Consider the following 20,722-nt stretch of genomic DNA (forward strand, 5'->3'; position numbering starts at 1 on the left):
ATATGGACATTTCTCACTCCCCCCTCCAGCTGACCCTCCTCAACACAGCAAATGAAGTATTAGTTGAGAGAGATATTTCTACACACATATTTGATTTTTTTTGTCTCAATTTGGTGAAAGGATGCCATAACACTAGAATTCATGGACATCCAATTGAGCCGAATGTTGGAAAATTTAGGAAAATCCTTTAAAAAAATCCTTCTTCATCCAGAACATGATCAAACTATGGCACTCGATCCCACCAATGCCTAGGACTTGCTGATTGGAAGGTCGGCGGTTCGAATCCCCGCGACAGGGTGAGCTCCCATTGCTCTGTCCCTGCTCCTGCCAACCTAGCAGTTCGAAAGCACGTCAGAATGCAAGTAGATAAATAGGTACCGCTCCAGCGGGAAGGTAGACGGCGTTTCCGTGCGCCGCTCTGGTTCACCAGAAGCGGCTTAGTCATGCTGGCCACATGACCCGGAAGCTGTATGCCAGCTCCCTCGGCCAATAAAGCGAGATGAGCGCCACAACCCCAGAGTCGCCCAGCTCCTGCCAACCTAGCAGTTCGAAAGCACGTCAGAATGCAAGTAGATAAATAGGTACCGCTCCAGTGGGAAGGTAGACAGCATTTCCGTGCGCTGCTCTAGTTCACCAGAAGCGGCTTAGTCATGCTGGCTACATGACCCAGAAGCTGTCTGCGGACAAACGCCAGCTCCCTCGGCCAGTAAAGCGAGATGAGTGCCGCAACCCCAGAGTCAGTCACAACTGGACCTAATGGTCAGGGGTCCCTTTGCCCTTTACCTTACAAAACATTTAGACAAATTCATGGAGGTGAAAAGGGCTCTTGATGGCTACTAGCCATGAGAGCTATGCTTTGCCTTCACAGCAACACTTCTAAATGGCAGCAGCTGGAAAACTAAGGAGGGGAGGGATGTTCTTGGGTTCGAATCCTGATTCCCACAGACATCTGGTTGGACACTGTGGGAACAGGATGCTGGATCAGGTGGGCCATTGGCCGGATCCAGCAGGCTTTTCACAGAACCATAGAATTGTAGAGCTGGAAGGGACCTCAAGGGTCATCTAGCCCAACCCCCTGCAATATGGAATCTCAAAAAACACCCATGGCAGATGGCCATCCAATCTCTGCTTAAAAACCTCCAAGGGAGGAGAGTCCACAGCCTCCCAAGGGAGTCTGTTCCACTGTTTTTATGTCCTAATAATCTCAGCTTGCTGATCTATGTTTTTTTTTAAAAGATATTTATTGAAGTTTCAAAAGTTATATAAAAGAAAAAACAAAAATACAAACAAAACACAAACAAAAACAAGTATAATTTCAATCCCTTATTTTCTTATAACTTACTTCCTCGACCTCCTCATACCTCCCCTTTCTGTATTCCAATTTCTAATTATTTAGTTCAGCAAATCCTCTCCCTTAATTTTCGTTAAATTTTTAGCCTTTATTTTCTTTTTACTTAATCATTACAGCTGGAAACCACTTAATTTCTAAACCAACATCGTTTTAACATTCAATAATTTTGCAATGTTTCCTAAGATAGTCCTTAAATTTCTTCCAATCTTCTTCCGCCGTCTCTCTTCCCTGGTCTCGGATTCTGCCACTTGCTGATCTATGTTTGAACCTATATCTATCTATTGATTCATTGCCAAACTTTTTATTCCACAGACATTAATGCACAGGGGATTTTGAGAAGGGTAGGGGTTCACTTAGAACCATTCCTGCAACTGGAAACTTTTTATGTAAAATAGCTTTGATGTTTTTGCACTCAAGCAGTATATAAGTTTTATGAAATAAAATAAATAAAATCAACTCTTGATAAAAGGTGGGATATAAATAAATAAATAAATGATAATGATAATAATAATTACAGTGGAGTCCCAAACAAAGGGAAGATTCTAAGTGCATTTATCTAAGCCCGCTTAAATACACCCTGCTAAATATGGGAATGTTTGATATCAAGCTAGCACGTGGCAGCCCTGTTTAGGGAAGTTTTTAATGATTAATGTTTTACAGTGGTACCTCAGGTTAAGAACTTAATTCATTCCGGAGGTCTGTTCTTAACCTGAAACTGTTCTTAACATGAAGCACCACTTTAGCTAATGGGGCCTCTGCGCTGCCGCTGCACAATTTCTGTTCTCATCCTGAAGCAAAGTTCTTAACCCGAGGTAATATTTCTGGGTTAGCAGAGTCTGTAACCTGAAGCGTATTTAGCCTGAAGCATATGTAACCCGAGGTACCACTGTATGGTGCTTTTCATTCTGTTGAGAGCCACCCAGAGTGGCTGGGGAAACCAAGTCAGATGGGCGGGATATAAATAATAAAATTATGGTGATGATGATGATGATGAAACCACTGCCTTAAATTTTTTATGCTGTCTAGTTGAACTGGTATTGGCAATTTTCAGGGATGAGTTGGAGGTTTGCCCCAGAAATGGATTTTTTATGTATTGGTTTTAACAACTACATATACTACATAAGAATAATTATACACCTCCTTTCTTCTGTTATGGAACTCAAGAAGCTTACATGTAATTCCCAGATAGTCAGCCATCCAGGCACTGACTGGACCCAGACCTGTTTAGCCGGCAAGGTGATGGTCTCATGCACCTTCACACCATAGCCTGGAGATGCATCCTTTTTAAGATGCTTCAACAACTTGGTTGATCTTACACATGCTTAGCTGTGAACAAGTCCCTCTAAATGAGATTCCTGCGTCACAAATTCCTGTAGTTACAAACAATTCAGGGTGCAATCACATACTCACTTACCTGGGAGTAAGATCCGTTGAGTTGGTGCAAATGGGCCTACATGCTAGCTGCCCACATCAAAGAGAACACAAAACCCTTTGCTTAAAGAAAGGGTGCCTATTTGGTCAGGTTTAGAATATTCACCGCATTTTTCGCTCTATAACACACACCAGACCACAAGATGCACCTCGTTTTTGGAGGAGGAAAACAAGAAAAAAAAATATTCTGAATCTCAGAAGCCGGAACAGCAAGAGGGATCGCTGCGCAGCGAAAGCAGCAATCCCTCTTGCTGTTTTGGCTTCTGTGATAGCTGCGCAGCCTGCATTCACTCCATAAGATGCACACACATTTCCCCTTACTTTTTAGGAGGGAAAAAGTGAGTTTTATAGAGCAAAAAATAAGGTATATTGTTATAATGAGAAAAGGAAGAGAAACAAACCCACCGATGCTATTAGAACAGGTTGAGATTGCAACTAAATCTACATAACTTTTAGTTTGTTCTGAATATCTGTTCTCCTCCCCTGACACTCCACCAAGTGAAACTGCTTCCTTTTGTTAACAGCACCCAGGATGAAGTGACATATTACTTATCTTCTCATCTTCAGTGAGTTACGCTTACATCCTTTGAATTTACTCTAAGCAAGGGGGGCCCCGCACTGGATCTTCGACACAGGAAAGAGACTATGGCTTTGCCGCATTTCAACACATAAAAGACAGAGGAAGTGGAAACCGATGCCCTTCAGCTTCAGTAACAGACATGTTCCAGTGGTTGCTGGCAGGCTCACTCCTTCAGCTAGCTTTGGCTTCTGCATATGTGTCATTAAACATTACTCTGCTTGCTTTCTGGCCAGTTATTTGTACTTTATTTAAAAAAAAAAATCCCGGCAACTTACCTCTGCTCACTTCCCTGGAAGAACAAAATACATATCCGCAGATGGCTCTCATGCAAAGGAACACGCTCAGCTGCGTCCGGCTGCAAGTCCTAAGCTTGTTTTCTGAGTCTAGTTGTGTGCACATAGAGGAAGAAGGAAGAGCGAATCAGAGGGGGAAAAGCACGTCCAAAACATTGCTGAGTCAACATGAATTTTATACAAGAAGCTGTGGGCGGGACAGAGCGAGTCTAACCTGTTCTGCCTCTTCTTTTTCCTCCCATCTTGTCAAACCCACATATACATGCCGTTTTGCCACAATAGTAGTTTCATTTTATGTGCGGTTGCTGCTTTGATCCTTGAGTAACAGTAGTTAAGTCATGATAGCTGGTATTGGAATGCATAGTTTTAGAGACACTCAACACACGTTTTAAGGTCTTCTTATTCTTCGTTAAAGGTAAAGGTAAAGGGACCCCTGACCATTAGGTCCAGTCGTGACCGACTCTGGGGTTGCGGCGCTCATCTCGCTTTACTGGCCAAGGGAGCCGGCGTACAGCTTCCGGGTCATGTGGCAGCATGACTAAGCCGCTTCTGGTGAACCAAAGCAGCTTACAGAGACGCCGTTTACCTTCCCGCCAGAGTGGTACCTATTTGTCTACTTGCACTTTGACGTGCTTTTGAACTGCTAGGTTGGCAGGAGCAGGGACTGAGCGACAGGAGCTCACCCTGTCGTGGGGATTCGAACCGCTGACCTTCTAATCGGCAAGTCCTAGGCTTTGTGGTTTAGTTGACTCCTAAAAAATGTGGGAATTACACAAACACATATTTGGAAACACGTGGATCATATAGCTATACTCATCAGAGTTCCAGGGCATCTTTTGGACAAACTGTATGTTACTTTTTTCTTTTTTTGGAAAATAATATTTATTACTTTTCCAACAAATTAAACACTACAACAACAACAAAAATGAACAATACAATACAATACAAAAACACTACAGAACACTAACACATTAAACTAACAAAACAAAACAAAAACAGTTTAAAACACATCTACCAATTTCAATATCTTATCTTTCATTCACTTATTTCAACGACCTCCTCGCACCTCCCTTTTTGTATTCCACTTCTGTTAATTGTTTCAGCAATTCCTTTCCATCTTCCTCTGTTTTCTATCCTATAACATATTCTTAACATATTCTAACCTTATTTTTTCCTTTAATACTCTAATAATCTATTTACACTTAATTCCTTATAACATTTCTACTAAAGCCATATAACTTCATTCCAACATTTTTCTAACATTCATTAATTTTACAGTATTTCTGTAAATAGTCCTTAAACTTTTTCCAGTCTTCTTCTACTGACTCTTCTCCCTGGTCTCGGATTCTGCCAGTCATTTCCGCCAGTTCCAGACAAACTGTATGTTTCAAGGTAGCTGTCCCTATAGAAATATACAGTAAGAAAGGAGGGGGGGGGGGTGTTCTACGCATTACATGAAAACAGAAAACTGCCTTACACTGAATCAGACCATTGGTCCATTTGACTCAGTATTGTTGACTACAGTCTGCAAGTTTTCACACAGAAGTCTTTAAAACCCTACCTGGAGGCACCAAGGAAAGATGGAACCTTAAACCTGCATTGCACAGCAGGTTCTACCACTAATCTGAGGCCCCCAAGGAGAGTTAAATCTTCTTCTCTCCCATCTTGACACAAACAGTACAGATCCGGCTAGATGGGTGGAGCTGTGAGGGCGCAATGAGATAGTGGAGTCTAGAGGACTTTGATCACTGCAGATGGTGACAGCAGTCACAAAATTAAAAGACACCTGCTTCTTAGGATAAAAGCAATGACAAACCTAGACAGCATCTTAAAAAGCAGAGACATCACCTTTCCGACAAAAGTCCATATAGTTAAAGCTATGGTTTACCCAGTAGTGATGTGTGGAAGTGAGAGCTGGACCATCAAGAAGGCTGATCGCCGAAGAATGGATGCTTTTGAATTATGGTGCTGGAGGAGACTCTTGAGAGTCCCATGGACTGCAAGAAGACCCAACCTCTCCATTCTGAAGAAAATCAGCCCTGAGTACTCACTGGAAGGACGGATCCTGAAGCTGAGGCTCCAAGACTTTGGCCACCTCATGAGAAGAGAAGACTCCCTGGAAAAGACCCTGATATTGGGAAAGATGGAGGGCACAAGCAGAAGGGCACGACAGAGGACGAGATGGTTGGACAGTGTTCTCGAAGCCACCATCATGAGTTTGACCAAACTGCGGGAGGCAGTGGAAGACAGGAGTGCCTGGTGTGCTCTGGTCCATGGGGTCACGAAGAGTGTATAGCTCTGGATGTGTATAGCATTAACTCTGGGGACGTGGGTGGCGCTGTGGGTTAAACCACAAGAAGAAGAAGAAGAGTTTGGATTTGATATCCTGCCTTTCACTCCCTTTAAGGAGTCTCAAAGCGGCTAACAATCTCCTTTCCCTTACTCCCCCACAACAAACACTCTGTGAGGTGAGTCAGGCTGAGAGACTTCAAAGAAGTGTGACTAGCCCAAGGTCACCCAGCAGCTGCGTGTGGAGGAGCGGAGACGCAAACCTGGTTCCCCAGATTACGTGACTACCGTTCTTAACCACTACACCACACTGGCACAGAGCCTAGAACTTGCCGATCAGAAGGTCAGCAGTTCGAATCCCCACGACGGGGTGAGCTCCCGTTGCTCTGTCTCAGCTCCTGCCCACCTAGCAGTTTGAAAGCATGTCAAAGTGCAAGTAGATAAATAGGTACCGCTCCGGCGGGAAGGTAAACAGCATTTCCGTGCACTGCTCTGGTTCGCCAGAAGCGGCTTAGTCATGCTGGCCACATGACCCGGAAAAACTGTCTGCAGACAAACACCGGCTCCTTCGGCCTATAGAGCGAGATGAGCGCACAACCCCAGAGTCATCCACAACTGGACCTAATGGTCAGGGGTGACTTTACCTTTACATATTCAGGACCGTGTCCAGTATTGGCAACATACTGCTACCTGTGTCGTATAAGGATTAGGCTGCTGGGTTGCGCTCCCTTTTTCTGACATGTGAGCAGCAATTTGGATTGCACTGAAATATGCATGCCTCCAGCCTTTTAGAGAAGACCAGCTACATGAGCAGTGCTGGCAGGTTTCAGTGACAGTGCAATTTTGTTGTGCTGAGGTCTAGTCGTCGTTCATTTTTGCAGCTACAGTGGTAAGGTAAAGGTAAAGGTACCCCTGCCCGTATGGGCCAGTCGTGACCGACTCTGGGGTTGTGCGCTCATCTCACTCTAGAGGCCGGAAGCCAGCACTGTCCACAGACACTTCCGGGTCACGTGGCCAGCGTGGCAAAGCTGGTGTGGCGAGCCAGCACCAGCGCAGCACACGGAAACGCAGTTTACCTTCCCGCTATAAAGCGGTACCTATTTATCTACTTGCACTTAGGGGTGCTTTCGAACTGCTAGGTGGGCAGGAGCAGGGACCGAAAGACGGGAGCTCACCCCGCCGCAGGGATTCGAACCGCCGACCATGCGATCGGCAAGCCCTAGGCGCTGAGGTTTTACCCACAGCGCCACCCGCGTCCCAGGTACAGTGGTACCTCAGGTTAAGTACTTAATTCATTCCGGAGGTCCGTTCTTAACCTGAAACTGTTCTTAACCTGAAGCACCACTTTAGCTAATGGGGCCTCCTGCTGCGGCTGCACCACCGCCGCACAATTTCTGTTCTCATCCTGAAGCAAAGTTCTTAACCTGAGGTAATATTTCTGGGTTAGTGGAGTCTGTAACCTGAAGCATATGTAACCCAAGGTACTGTACTGCATGTTCTAGTATTTTCTTCTTTGAGCTGGCTACCTTTCGCTGCTGTTTGGCACACAGACAATTGGCAAATAGCACCCCAGGAAATGACATTGTTGTGCTTGCTGTGAAATAAGAGAAAGGGCTTGATCCCTGCTCCATCACAATACAGTCTATGGTGCAACTACTCTTGAAATACTGAATCCAGCTTGCTCCATTTCATGAACAGTATCGTAGAGCAAGAAAAGAAAGGGCAAGGCAAAAGATCAAGGGCTGGAGCGCTCCTCTCCTAGGAATGGCTATGACATTTGAAGGGCTTCTTTGTTTAGAAAAACAGTGAATATGATTGATGAATACAAAACCAGATGGGGTGACTTGGATGAAGGAATTGAGGGGATGCTCATCAAATCTGCAGATGCCACCAAACTGGGAGGGGTAGCTAATGCCCCAGAAGACAAAATGCCCTTCACAGACTGGAGAACTGGACCCAAGCTAACAAAATGAATTTCAATAGGGACAAATGTACCGTATTTTTTGCTCTATAAGATGCACTTTTCCCCTCCGAAAACATAAGGGGAAATGTGTGTGCGTCTTATGGAGCGAATGCAGGCGGGAGGATCTGCTCAGCGCTCCCTTTAAAGAGTGCACGGAGCGTGTGTGCAGCTCTTGGGGGCTTTACCCCGAGGAGGGAGAAGGGCTGCCCTCCTCCCTTCTTGGGGAAAAGCCCCCAAGAGCCGCACACACGCTCCACACGCTCTTTAAAGGGAGCGCGGCTCTTGGGGGAGCCTTCATCCCGCTGACCTGAAGAGGCTTCGTGTGACTATCCCAGAAGCCAGAACAGCAAGAGGCTATCCCAGAAGCCAGATCCCTCTTGCTGTTCTGGCTTCTGGGATTCAGAATATTTTTTTTCTTGTTTTCCTCCTCCAAAAAATAGGTGCGTCTTATGGTCTGGTACATCTTATAGAGTGAAAAATATGGTAAGTTTCTGCACTTAGGCAGGAAGAACCAGCTGTGCAAATATACGATGGGGGACACCTGCAAAAGGGATCGAGGGGTTTTAGTAGACCGTAAGCTGAACATGAGTTAGTGCAGCTGCAGCAAAAAAGAAAAAGAAAAAAAAGCTAATGCTATTCTAGACTGCATAAAGTGTCCAGATCAGAGGGAGTAAAAGTACAGTGGTACCTCAGGTTACATACGCTTCAGGTTACAGACTCCGCTAACCCAGAAATAGTGCTTCAGGTTAAGAACTTTGCTTCAGGATGAGAACAGAAATCGTGCTCTGGCGGCGCGGCAGCAGCAGGAGGCCCCATTAGCTAAAGTGGTGCATCAGGTTAAGAACAGTTTCAGGTTAAGTACGGACCTCCGGAACGAATTAAGTACATAACCCGAGGTAACACTGTACCACTCTATTCTGAGTGAGACCACACTTGGTGGTCTTGGTGAAACCTGGTGGTCTTGGTGAAATACCATGTCCAATTCTTGCACCACAATTTAAGAAGGATGTGAACAAGCTGGAATGTGTGCAGAGAAGAGGGTGACCAAGATGATCAAGGGTCTGATAACAAAGGCTTATGAAGAACGGTTGAAGAAGCTGCGTATGTTTTGCCTGGAAAAGAGGAAACTGAGAGGAGATATGATCACCATCTTCAAATATCTCAATGGCTGTCACATGGAAGACGGAACATGCTTGTTTTCTCCTGCTCTGGAGGGTAGGATTCGAACCAATGGCTTCAAGTTACAAGAAAGGAGATTCTGAGGAAACATCAGGGAGAATTTTCTGACAGGAAGAGCTGTTCAACAGTGGAATGGTCTTCTTCAGGAGGCTGTGGACTCTCCTTCCTTGGAGATTTTAAAGCAGAGTTTGGGTGGCCACCTGTCATGGATGCTTTAGCTGAGATTCCTGGATTGCAGGGGGTTGGACTAGATGACCCTTGGGGTCCCTTCCAACTCTACGATTCTATTGATTCTACGCAGGGGTGCCGACTTGTGTAAATTACTGGGGGAGGGCCAGGTAGGCCTTACTGCACACAATCGTATCGCATGACACAGCGCATATGTACCATTTGAATGGCAATGCCTATCTACTTGGGGGTTACTGCCCCCTCAAATATTTTATGGGGAGGACCACAAAGGGACCTTGGCCCCTGTGGTGAGACATTTTCCTCCCTTTTTCATAATATTATAAGCAGGCAAGTGGCACCAACTGAAGTACAGTGGTGCCTTGCAAGGCGAAAAGAATCCGTTCTGCGAGTCTCTTCGTCTAGCGGTCTTTTCGTCTTGCGAAGCAAGCCCATTGATGGATTAGCGCTATTAGCGGCTTATCAGATAAGCGGATAAGCGGCTTAGAAAAAAGGGGGGGAAAGGAAAAAAACCCGCAGGAACTCGCAAGACATTTTCGTCTTGCAAAGCAAGCCCATAGGAAATTCGTTTTGCGAAGCACCTCCAAAACGGAAAACTCTTTCGTCTAGCGAGTTTTCCGTCTTGCGAGGCGTTCGTCTTGCAGGGCACCACTGTAAAAAAAAAGGAGGTACTTCATATAGCACACATATTTTGTCACAGGTGGACTTTGGTGATAAGCTATCTTATTCAGCAGGTTCTCCTTATGTTCTTAATTCATTACCACAAGATGTAGCGACATTCATCGACTCGGGCAGCTTTGAATAGGGATTACATAAATTCACGAAGGGCAAGGTTATCAAGGCCCGAGATATTTACAAATCGCATTATTCAAGGCATTCCATCATTATAAGGCAACAGCAACAGAATAATACAATTCTAAAACAATAAAATCCTCAGTAACCTAATTATTATACTTATCCCATATGAAGACACAGAAAGGCAAATAGCATCTTCATTCCTTATTATAGGGGCATGGCAAAAACAACAACAATCCCACAAATAGTTCCACCATTAGAAGCCTCAATATTATGCTGCTTAAAAAATTATATCTATTAACCTAAAAACTTGAATCTTGGCTTCCATGGTCTACAAATGTGTCAATTTTCGGCCCAATCCGATAAAAATTGCCAAAGGTACAGCAGGTTAAAACGGATACTTACCCTTTTTATTTCATTTAAGTGGGGATTTCTGATTTTGGTGAAAACTAATGAGGTACTTTCCTCATGCTTGTTAAGAAATGTATGTTTTCATTGGTTTAGAGACGTCCTGACGTTCAAATGTCAAGGTTCTGGTGCCCCATTAAAACCCAGGGGAGCAGCGATGCTGGTGGAAGCTGTGTGTAATCCTATTCCTTTAACTTACCTTATCATAGAATTGTACAGTGGGAAGAGACCTAGTCCACCATTGTTGAAAAAACACCAGTAAAGGAGAATCCACTACCTTCCATGGGAGTCTGTTTCACTGTTGAACCGCTCTGGTCAACGGAAAGTTCTAATGTTTAGCATGACTGCTTGAAGGAGGCAGTAGTGAAACCAGTCCTTAAGAAACCCTCCCTGGACTCAGAAATCTAAGTACCGTATTTTTTGCTCTATAAGACTCACTTTTTCTCCTCTAAAAAGTAAGGGGAAATGTGTGTGCGTCTTATGGAGCGAATGCAGGCTGCACAGCTATCCCAGAAGCAGGAACAGCAAGAGGGATCACTACTTTCGCTGTATAGTGATCCCTCTTGCTGTTCTGGCTTCTGGGATTCAGAATATTTTTTTTCTTATTTTCCTCCTCCAAAAACTAGGTACGTCTTATGGTCTGGTGCGTCTTATAGAGCGAAAAATACGGTAACTGTGGTCTAAACCACAGAGCCTAGGGCTTGCCAATCAGAAGGTTGGCGGCTCAAATCCCCGCAACGGGGCGAGCTCATGTTATTCGGTCCCAGCTCCTGCCAACCTAGCAGTTCAAAAGCACGTCAAAGTGCAAGTAGATAAATAGGTACCGCTCCAGCGGGAAGGTAAACGCGTTTCCGTGCACTGCTCTGGTTCGCCAGAAGCGGCTTAGTCATGCTGGCCACATGACCTAGAAGCTGTCTGCAGACAAATGCCGGCTCCCTCGGCCAATAAAGCGAGATGAGCACACAACTCCAGAGTCATCCACGACTGGACCTAACGGTCAGGGGTACCTTTACCTTTACCAGCCAGTTGCTGGTTCTTGGGCAAGGTTCTTGAGTCATGGATCAGATCCAGGCACTGGAGGAATCTGATTTTGTAGATCCATTTCAATCACGGTTTAGGCCCCTGATTTGGCACAGAAATGCGTCCTTGTTAATTTCCCACCACCTTTCAGCAACTTTCATGTTGGTTATCCTTCTGGAGCAGCTGGTCCTCCTTGGAAGGTCATTTCCAGAAGGCGATGCATGGGGAATTCTTTGGCCCCACAGAGCCTTCAATGTGGGATTCCTCAGGGCTCAATTTTATCCCCTATACTATTTAACATCTACATGAAACCACTGAGCGAGGCTAGCCGGAGTTTTGGAGGATCGGGGGGTTTTGGTAGACCACAAACTTAACATGAGCCAACAGTGTGATGCAGCAGCAAAAAAAAGCCAACACTATTCTAGGCTGCAGCTTGGAACCACAGCATCTTAAGTGCTCACGGGCTGACCGTTTAATTATCTGCCCCAGTACCTTTCCTGATATCAACGCTAAGCTGATTGCTTGGCAACAGCTGCATCCTGCAGTGTTTTTGCTGCGCTACCAGCACCGAAGTGATCTCCCCAGGGTGCAAACCTGAGCAGTGTTTCTGGACGTCCTGGGCTGCCCAGATGACAAAGCTCCCTCCCCCCCAACTCACTGATGTGGTCCAAAGTAAATCAGAACAATACACTTTGTCACCGGCTTGTACATCTGCAGGAGTTACAGGTAGGAGGAGTACAAAGCACTGTCCAACTGCCTTAGGGACTCCACTCTGGACTTGTGTAGGGTTTGATCTTTAGCCTTTTCTTCTCTGAAAGGTATCCCACAAGGCGGCAGAAGTTTAGGGTCAGTTTTCCTTCTCCTAGATGTCTACCTTCCCAGGTTGACGAGCCCCATCTGCCCCTCCCTTCCACTAACAGCACATAGAAACCACCTTGACTGTTGGATCCACTATTAGTCCCGGGTTCAAGACCCATTGGCTACCCTCACCTGGTTTAGCCAGCCAGCTGAAGCTCTTTCATTTCATTTCACTTTTAATTTGTATACAGTGGTACTTCAGGTTACAGACGCTTCAGGTTACAGACTCCGCTAACCCAGAAATCTCCAATTTTCTTGAACGGATCTCTGGTTCTTCCCATTCTGTTGTTTTCCTCTATTGTTTGCATTGCTCGTTTAAGAAGGCCTTCTTGTCTCTCCTTGCTATTCTTTGGAAATCTGCATTCAGTTTCCTGTATCTTTCACTATCTCCCTCGCATTTTGCTTGCCTTCTCTCCTCCGCTATTTGTAAGGCCTCGTTGGACAGCCACTTTGCTTTCTTGCATTTCTTTTTCATTGGGATGGTTTTCGTTGTTGCCTCCTGTACAATGTTACGAGCCTCCATCCATAGTTCTTCAGGCACTCTGTCCACCAAATCTAAATCCTTAAACCTGTTCGTCACTTCCCCTGTGTATTCATAAGGGATTTGACTTAGATTATATCTTACCGGCCCAGTGGTTTTTCCTACTTTCTTCAGTTTAAGCTTGAATTTTGCTATAAGAAGCTGATGATCTGAGCCACAGTCAGCTCCAGGTCTTGTTTTTGCTGACTGTAAAGAGCTTCTCCATCTTTGGCTGCAGAGAATATAATCAATCTGATTTCGATGCTGCCCATCTGGTGATGTCTGTGGCCTTTGGATGGAGTCCAGACGCTTCCCTTGGGCTCTGCTCCCCACTGGTACCCCAGGGATAGCTCTCCGTGGACTCCCTGTAGCAGAGTTTCCGCAGCGTAGAAACTGTTGCTGTGCGTGTGTGTAATAACTCAGACTGCACTCAAGCGTTCTTGCTTATCTCTATCCAGTCTTTAATTGTGTAGAAACAACTCATAAATCACCCGGCGAAAGAGCGCACATCTTGCTGCCTCACCGCAAAAGCGAAAGGAAAAAAGGCACAGAGAAAACACTCCCTTCTGGGAATATAGCCACGCCTCAGAATGTGAGACGTCACTCAGAACTGCTTAACCCTGTAAGTTCTGATTCTCTTCACACACCCTCTCGTCTCGCATTCAGAGGGAACCTGTGAACACACATTTACAGATCTCTGAGAGTTCAACCCCCTTTCCATTGCCTTTCGCCCCTTCCTGGCATTTTTCTCAGGCAACTGTTGAACCTCCTTAAAACTCCCAGGTTCGTACTGTGCGAAACCAATCCACGCACTGGTGGCCTGAAACCTCTCAGGTGGAACTCCCTTCGTGGTGCGAGTGGACCGTCTGAGCACAAACTCAGGTGCTCCTTCTGACCCACTGGGGCCAGCAAGTGTGTCCTCTACATCAGAAGACTCCCCGTCTGACCTAGTGCGTCTTCGTGCCTTCTGTACTATGCTAACAGGAGACGAAGGCTCACTCTTGGGCTCTCTTTTAACAACCTGTGGAGATGCCCAACCCTGTTCTTGACCCTGTTCAGAGACTTGGTCCTCAGCAACAGGTTCAGCCTCTAGCTCTCCCTCCTCCTCAGAATCAGACAGACATTCTGAGAGAACGTCAGGACTTGCATGGATCCTTGACCAACTATTCTGCTCACAGAACTCAGCACGTTTACTGATCAGAAGCTTGGTCTGATCACCTTCTGGATATGCAAACCTCCACCCCTTTGTCGCAGGTTCATACCCACAGAAGATCATTTTCTGGAACCTTGGGCCACCTTGCTTTCGTTGAGCCTTTGGTACCGGCACCCAGGCCTGTGACCCGAACACACGGAAGAAATGCAGCTTCGGCATCTCTCCGTGGAGCATGAAAAATGGGGTGTCACCTACCACTGAATTGTAGGACCTGTTCATCGTGAAATTGGCCGCCCTCCAAGCTTCGCTCCAGAAACTCTGAGGCGAACCGGAGTCACACAGTAAAACCTCTGTTGCTTGAGCCAGAGCTTCACTTCTGAGCTCTGCCACTCCCCTCTCCTGAGGAGCCGTCACCTTGTGACGTATCCCCTTCTGACGAAAGAAACTGTGCAGAACAGACCCAGTAAACCCTGCACCTCGGTCACTCTTGAACCCCTGCACTTTGGTGGAGAACCGTAGTTCCACTTCCACAACCCAATCTTTGATCAGTTGTGCTGCCTCTCCTTCCGTTCTCAGCGAGAAGGACCAGCCATTTTGGCTAAAATCATCTGTTAGTGTCAGCACATACCTGGCTCCGCCCAGACTTGGCTTTGGCATGGGCCCACAAAGGTCTGTGTGCACAAGCTCAAAAGGTTTTGTGGTTACCCTCTCCACCCTGGGATAACTGCACCCTTTTACCTTTGCCTTTCTACATGCCCTACAATCTAGGGATTGGTCACATGGTCTTATTCTGCACCCTACTGTGTACTGTGGTAACCTTTGGATACCTTTCCAAGAGCCATGTGACATTCTCCTGTGCCACAAACAAGCACATGAATCACGAGTGGGAACGTTTGCACACTTCGCCTGTGCTCCCTCACCCTCCAGAGGTGTTTCCAAAATGAAGAGATTGTTCTGGCATTCAACACTGACGAGTTGTCTTCCCCCTCTGGAAATAGAACAGACATCATTTTCAAAGCAAACCTTGTACCCCTGCTTCAAGAGACAAGGAACAGACAAAAGACATTGTTTCATCCCAGGCACAATAAAGACTTCCAACTCCGCCTGCAAGAAAGACACATAAACATTTGCCACGTTAGATAAAGGCTTTTGTGACCCATCAGCAAATACAACTGTATTCCCAGCTGGAACAGCTCTGCAGTTCCACATCTCGACACTAGGTGTCACTGTTATCAGGCGATGGCTGACTCCACTGTCGATTACCCAGCGCAGCACTCTCTCCTCTCTGGAGTTGTCCTTCAGCATTGCCATAGCAACAAACGTCTCGCTGCCCCCGTCCTTGGGGCCTCTGCAGATGTCCTCTCTGGTTGTCACGGCAACAGACTCCCCCCGGCAGGAAGACTTGCCCACGACCTTCACAGCTTCCATAGATGCAACTGTTTCAGTTGCCTTGGAGACCGGACTTGTCTCCGCGTTCCCACACAGCTCCACAGCTCTTATCTGTACTTTCGCAGGTGGCTGGCCTTGAAGCCTTTAGCTCTTTTCAGCTTCCCAGGCTCCGACTCACGACGTAAACAACTCTTGGCAGCCTTTGGAAAATGAGGCGTCTCTGAGCTTTCACCGCTCACTGTCCCCCCACTGCTCCCAGGGCTCCCAGGACGTTTTCCTGCACCCCCTCTGGTGGGTAAAGGGCCCCCAACACATGGCCTCTCTCCTGGTTCCTCACACAGACACGTTGCAGCACCCATACAGCTGCCAGGCTCACCAGCAGCATTGCCAGCAACAGTCCCTTCGTCCCCCCGTGGGGGCTCCCAGCTCCTCCCAGCTGTGTGTTGGCTCTCAAGAATGTGCCCAGCGCCATCTTGCCTCTCCCCTTCGGATGCAGCCACATCTTGGCCTTTGCTTCCCACCCCAGCTTCACAAGCCTCACGGAGTGCTAGCCAAGCAGCCTCTGGCCTTTTAGCATCCAGGACAACTGGCCTTAGATGAGCATTCACATTTTCTGCCAGAAAAGTAAGCACACGCTTCTCCACTTCACTTAGCTCTGCAGCCCTTTGAGCCTCTGCTTTCCCAGCTGCCTTCTGTGGGGGCTGGACTACGTCCCACAGCTGCGCCCCAACTAGGAGAAGCTCTACTTGAAAGCTCCACTCCAACCAACTTTGGCTACTCAGCTTCTGACATGGTAGCTTAAGCCCAAAGCCATATTCTTGGGACTGAGCCATCTCTCCCTGGGGCTGAGCATACTCACATAACAGCTCCACCGGCACCCGGTCCTTGGAGATCCGATTCCTCCCAGCGAGCTCCTCTGCCTCAAACGTTAGGCAGGACTCCAGCTGGCTCCAGCTTCCCCTCAGCTGGCTTCCACACACACCGGCACAACTTGGCAACAGCTTCAAAGCTTTGCTGACCTCCCATAACCTGTGGCTGTTGGATGGAGTCCACATGCTTCCGTGGCGCTCTGCTCCCCACTAGGCCCCCGGGGATAGCTCTCCATCAGCTTCCAGTAGCAGAGTTTCCGCAGCGTAGAAACGGTTGCTGTGTGTGTGTGTAATAACTCAGCCACACTCAAGCGTTCTTGCTTATCTCTTACAGTCTTTAATCTTGTAGGAAAAACACATCTTAAATCACCCCGGCGAGAGAGCGCACACCTTGCTGCCTCGCCGCAAAAGCGAAAAGAACAAAGACACAGAGAAAACACTCCCCTCTGTGAATATAGCCACGCCTCAGAATGTGAGACGTCACTCAGAACTGTTTAACCCTGTAAGTTCTGATTCTCTTCACAAAAGATCCCCTGAAAGGTTTTTGGGTGGAAACAAATGGGTTTTTATCATCAGAAAGAAAATTAGCCCTCGACGTCTCAACAATTTTTTTTTTGCAAAAATCCCTAAGCCGCGCGCGGTCACAATTTCAGCAAAAATCTGACGTTCTGCAATTCACCCCAAAATTGTGCCAAACTGTTGCAAACGAACCCCTGAAAGTTTTTTCGGAGGAAACAGATGGGTTTTTATCATCAGAAACAGAATAAGCCATTGACGTTTGAACAACTTTTTTTTGAAAAAATCCCTAAGCCGCGCGGTCACAATTTCAGCAAATATCTGACGTTCTGCAATTCACTAAAATATGCTGCCAAACTGTTGCAAACGATCCTCTGAAAGTTTTTTCGGTGTAAACAGATGGGTTTTTATCATCAGAATCAGAATAAGCCCTCGACGTCTGAACAACTTTTTTTTGCAAAAATCCCTAAGCCGCGCGGTCACAATTTCAGCAAAAATCTGACGTTCTGCAATTCACTCAAAAATGCTGCCAAACTGTTGCAAACGATCCCCTGAAAGTTTTTTCGGAGGAAACAGATGGGTTTTTATCATCAGAAAGAGAATTAGACCTCGACGTCTGAACAATTTTTTTTTGCAAAAATCCCTAAGCCGCGCGGTCACAATTTCAGCAAAAATCTGACGTTCTGCAATTCACTCAAAAATTGTGCCAAATTGTTGCAAACGATCCCCTGAAAGGATTTTTGGTGGAAACAGATGGGTTTTTATCATCGGAAAGAGAATTAGCCCACGACGTCTGAACAACTTTTTTTTTTTTTGCAAAAATCCCTAAGCCGAGCGGTCACAATTTCAGCAAAAATCTGACGTTCTGCAATTCACTCAAAAATGCTGGCAAACTGTTGCAAACGTTTTCCTGAAAGTTTTTCGGTGTAAACAGATGGGTTTTTATCATCGGAAAAAGAATAAGCCCTCGACGTTTGAACAACTTTTTTTTGAAAAAATCCCTAAGCCGGGCGGTCACAATTTCAGCAAAAATCTGACTTTCTGGAATTCACTCAAAAATTGTGCCAAACTGTTGCAAACAATCCCCTGAAAGTTTTTTCGGTGGAAACAGATGGGTTTTTATCATCGGAAACAGAATAAGCCCTCGACGTCTGAAAATTTTTTTTTGTCAAAAATGTCTTAGCCGCGCGGTCGCAATTTCAGCAAAAATCTGACGTTCTGCAATTCACCCAAAATTGTGCCAAACTGCTGCAAACGATCCCCTGAAGGTTTTTCGGTGCAAACAGATGGGTTTTTATCATCAGAGAGAGAATTAGACCTCGACGTCGGAGCAACTTTTTTTTGCAAAAATCCCTAAGCCGCGCGGTCACAATTTCAGCAAAAATCTGACGTTCTGCAATTCACTAAAAAATGCTGCCAAACTGTTGCGAACGATCCCCTGAAAGTTTTTTTCGGAGGAAACAGATGGGTTTTTATCATCGGAAACAGAATTAGACCTCGACGTCTGAGCAACTTTTTTTTGCAAAAATCCCTAAGCCGCGAGGTCACAATTTCAGCAAAAATCTGACGTTCTGAAATTCACTCAATAAAGCTGCCAAACTGTTGCAAACGATCCCCTGAAAGTTTTTTCGGAGGAAACATGCGTTTTTATCATCGGAAACAGAATTAGCCATCGACGTTTGAACAACCTTTTTTTTGTGGTTGGAGGACCAGACCACCGCGACGTGAAAAGAAGACACAGGGACACGTGATATAAGGTTAATGGGCTAGAAAAGGCCACAACTTTATTGATTACAGCAATGAAAAGGTATTGGCTTAGGCATTGGATCGCGAAACAAGTGGGTTTATTCACCAGGGGTTCATCACCTGTTGATGCTAATCCAACTATAGGCTCACCCCTGCTGTCACCGAGGGTCGTGCCATGGCCTCCCGCCAAGCAGGCATCGGACAGAATACACGACCGCCAGATTCCTTTAACGGAATACCCCTAAACATTGAAGGCATAGGCGATGGCCACACCTAGCACTTCGACACACCACAGCACATTATTCCAATGCCTAACCGCCACCCGAGCCAAAAGGCTCGCCGCCAATACCCTCAAAGCTGCAACCAATCCCAGATGCATTTGCTGACACTAGCTAACCAACTGTCGTTCCCCAGATCCGATAGGTGGACACCGTCATTCCGGTATAAGGCTTGGTCGCCGATCCGGATACGGTCATGATAAATGACTCGGCCATACAAAAAGTGCACACAACGGGCTATTGCACGATTTAAGAGTTTCCTGGATTTTTCAATGGCCATACAGTTCTGCACACTGCATCACACAATTCTCTTCAGGAAGGAGGACCAGAACACTGTTGTTCCGGGACACAAGGCAGCCACCTCATCCAAATCTCTCTTTATGTGCCACGACAAGTCCACACTTCTTCTGCTGATAAGGATGTCAGGAGGGCCAAACGCGGCAACTCTCCCTCTCAACAATGGCATAAGCAATGCCTCGTCTCGAAAACCAGGAAACTCGCACTCCAGATGGCTGCCAGGAGGGCCAAACGTGGCAACTCTCCCTCTCAGCAATGGCATAAGCAATGCCTCGTCACGAAAACCAGGAAACTCGCACTCCAGATGGCTGCCAGGAGGGCCAAACGTGGCAAATCTCCCTCTCAGCAATGGCATAAGCAATGCCTCGTCACGAAAACCAGGAAACTCGCACTCCAGGTGGCTGTCAGGAGGGCCAAACGTGGCAACTCCCCCTCTCAGCAATGGCATAAGCAATGCCTCGTCTTGAAAACCAGGAAACTCACAATTTCAGCAAAAATCTGACGTTCTGCAATTCACTCAAAAATGCTGACAAAACGATCCCCTGAAAGGCTTTTCGGTGGAAACAGATGGGTTTTTATCATCGGAAACAGAATAAGCCCTCGACGTCTGAACAATTTCTTTTTACAAAAATCCCTAAGCCGCGCGGTCACAATTTCAGCAAAAATCTGACCTTCTGCAATTCACTCAAAAATTGTGCCAAATTGTTGCAAACGATCCCCTGAAAGGTTTTTCGGTTGAAACAGCTGGGTTTTTATCATCAGAAAGAGAATTAGCCCACGACGTCTGAGCAACTTTTTTTTGCAAAAATCCCTAAGCCGCGCGGTCACAATTTCAGCAAAAATCTGACCTTCTGCAATTCACTCAAAAATTGTGCCAAATTGTGTCTGGACAAAATACAAAGACTTATTGGAAAATAAAACTCCAAGGTGGCTTTCACCTCTGGAAGCTAAGGCCCGAAAAAGACCCAATATGGAAGCCGATTGGCCAAAATATTGGGAAATATTAGAAAAAGATGGAAATAATTGGAAATTGCAGAGTTTGGAGAAAATGAAGGATAAAGTTGGAAACAGAGCTGTTAGAACCTAAGGCTAAGGTACTTTCAAGAATGTATAACTTGCTGCAGAAATGGAATACACAAGACGAAATGGTTAAATCGGCTATGATAAAATGGGCACAGGACATTGGGCATAACATTATGTTTGAGGACTGGGAAAGGTTGTGGACCACTGGGCTGAACTTTACTGCATGTAATGCTTTGAAGGAAAATGTAATGAAAATGATATACAGATGGTACATGACCCCAGTTAAACTTGCCAAAATATACCATTTGTCTGATAATAAATGTTGGAAATGTAAAGAAAATGAAGGAACATTCTTTCACCTCTGGTGGACCTGCCCTAAAGTGAAGGTCTTCTGGGAAATGATATATAATGATCTGAAAAAGGTATTTAAGTATACCTTTACTAAGAAACCAGAGGCCTTCCTTCTGGGTATAGTCGGCCAGAAGGTGCTAAAGAAGGATAGAACATTCTTTATGTATGCAACAACGGCAGCAAGGATACTTATCGCTAAGAACTGGAAAACGCAAGATCTACCCACA

At 46.0% G+C, this 20,722-nt stretch overlaps 1 protein-coding gene across 2 annotated transcripts in view; it reads right to left on the reverse strand.

Annotated features, from left to right (window-relative positions):
• The window catches only part of CRACR2A (calcium release activated channel regulator 2A), a 47,644-nt gene extending 36,866 nt beyond the window's left edge, over nucleotides 1–10,778 (reverse strand). Inside the window, exons 1-2 of one of the 2 annotated variants that reach the window (XM_083738348.1) lie at nucleotides 10,675–10,778; nucleotides 3,638–3,745 (exon numbers count right to left, since the gene is read on the reverse strand). The gene's annotated coding sequence lies outside the window, so the exon portion shown is untranslated. Of the gene's footprint in view, nucleotides 1–3,637; nucleotides 4,029–10,674 lie in introns of those variants that run through there. The other variant, XM_083738347.1, reaches the window with a different exon arrangement.
• Between the last annotated feature and the right edge of the window lie 9,944 nt (nucleotides 10,779–20,722).

The sequence above is a fragment of the Podarcis gaigeae genome, assembly GCF_964106915.1.
Source record: "Podarcis gaigeae genome assembly, chromosome: 5".
Classification (NCBI taxonomy): Eukaryota; Metazoa; Chordata; class Lepidosauria; order Squamata; family Lacertidae; genus Podarcis; species Podarcis gaigeae.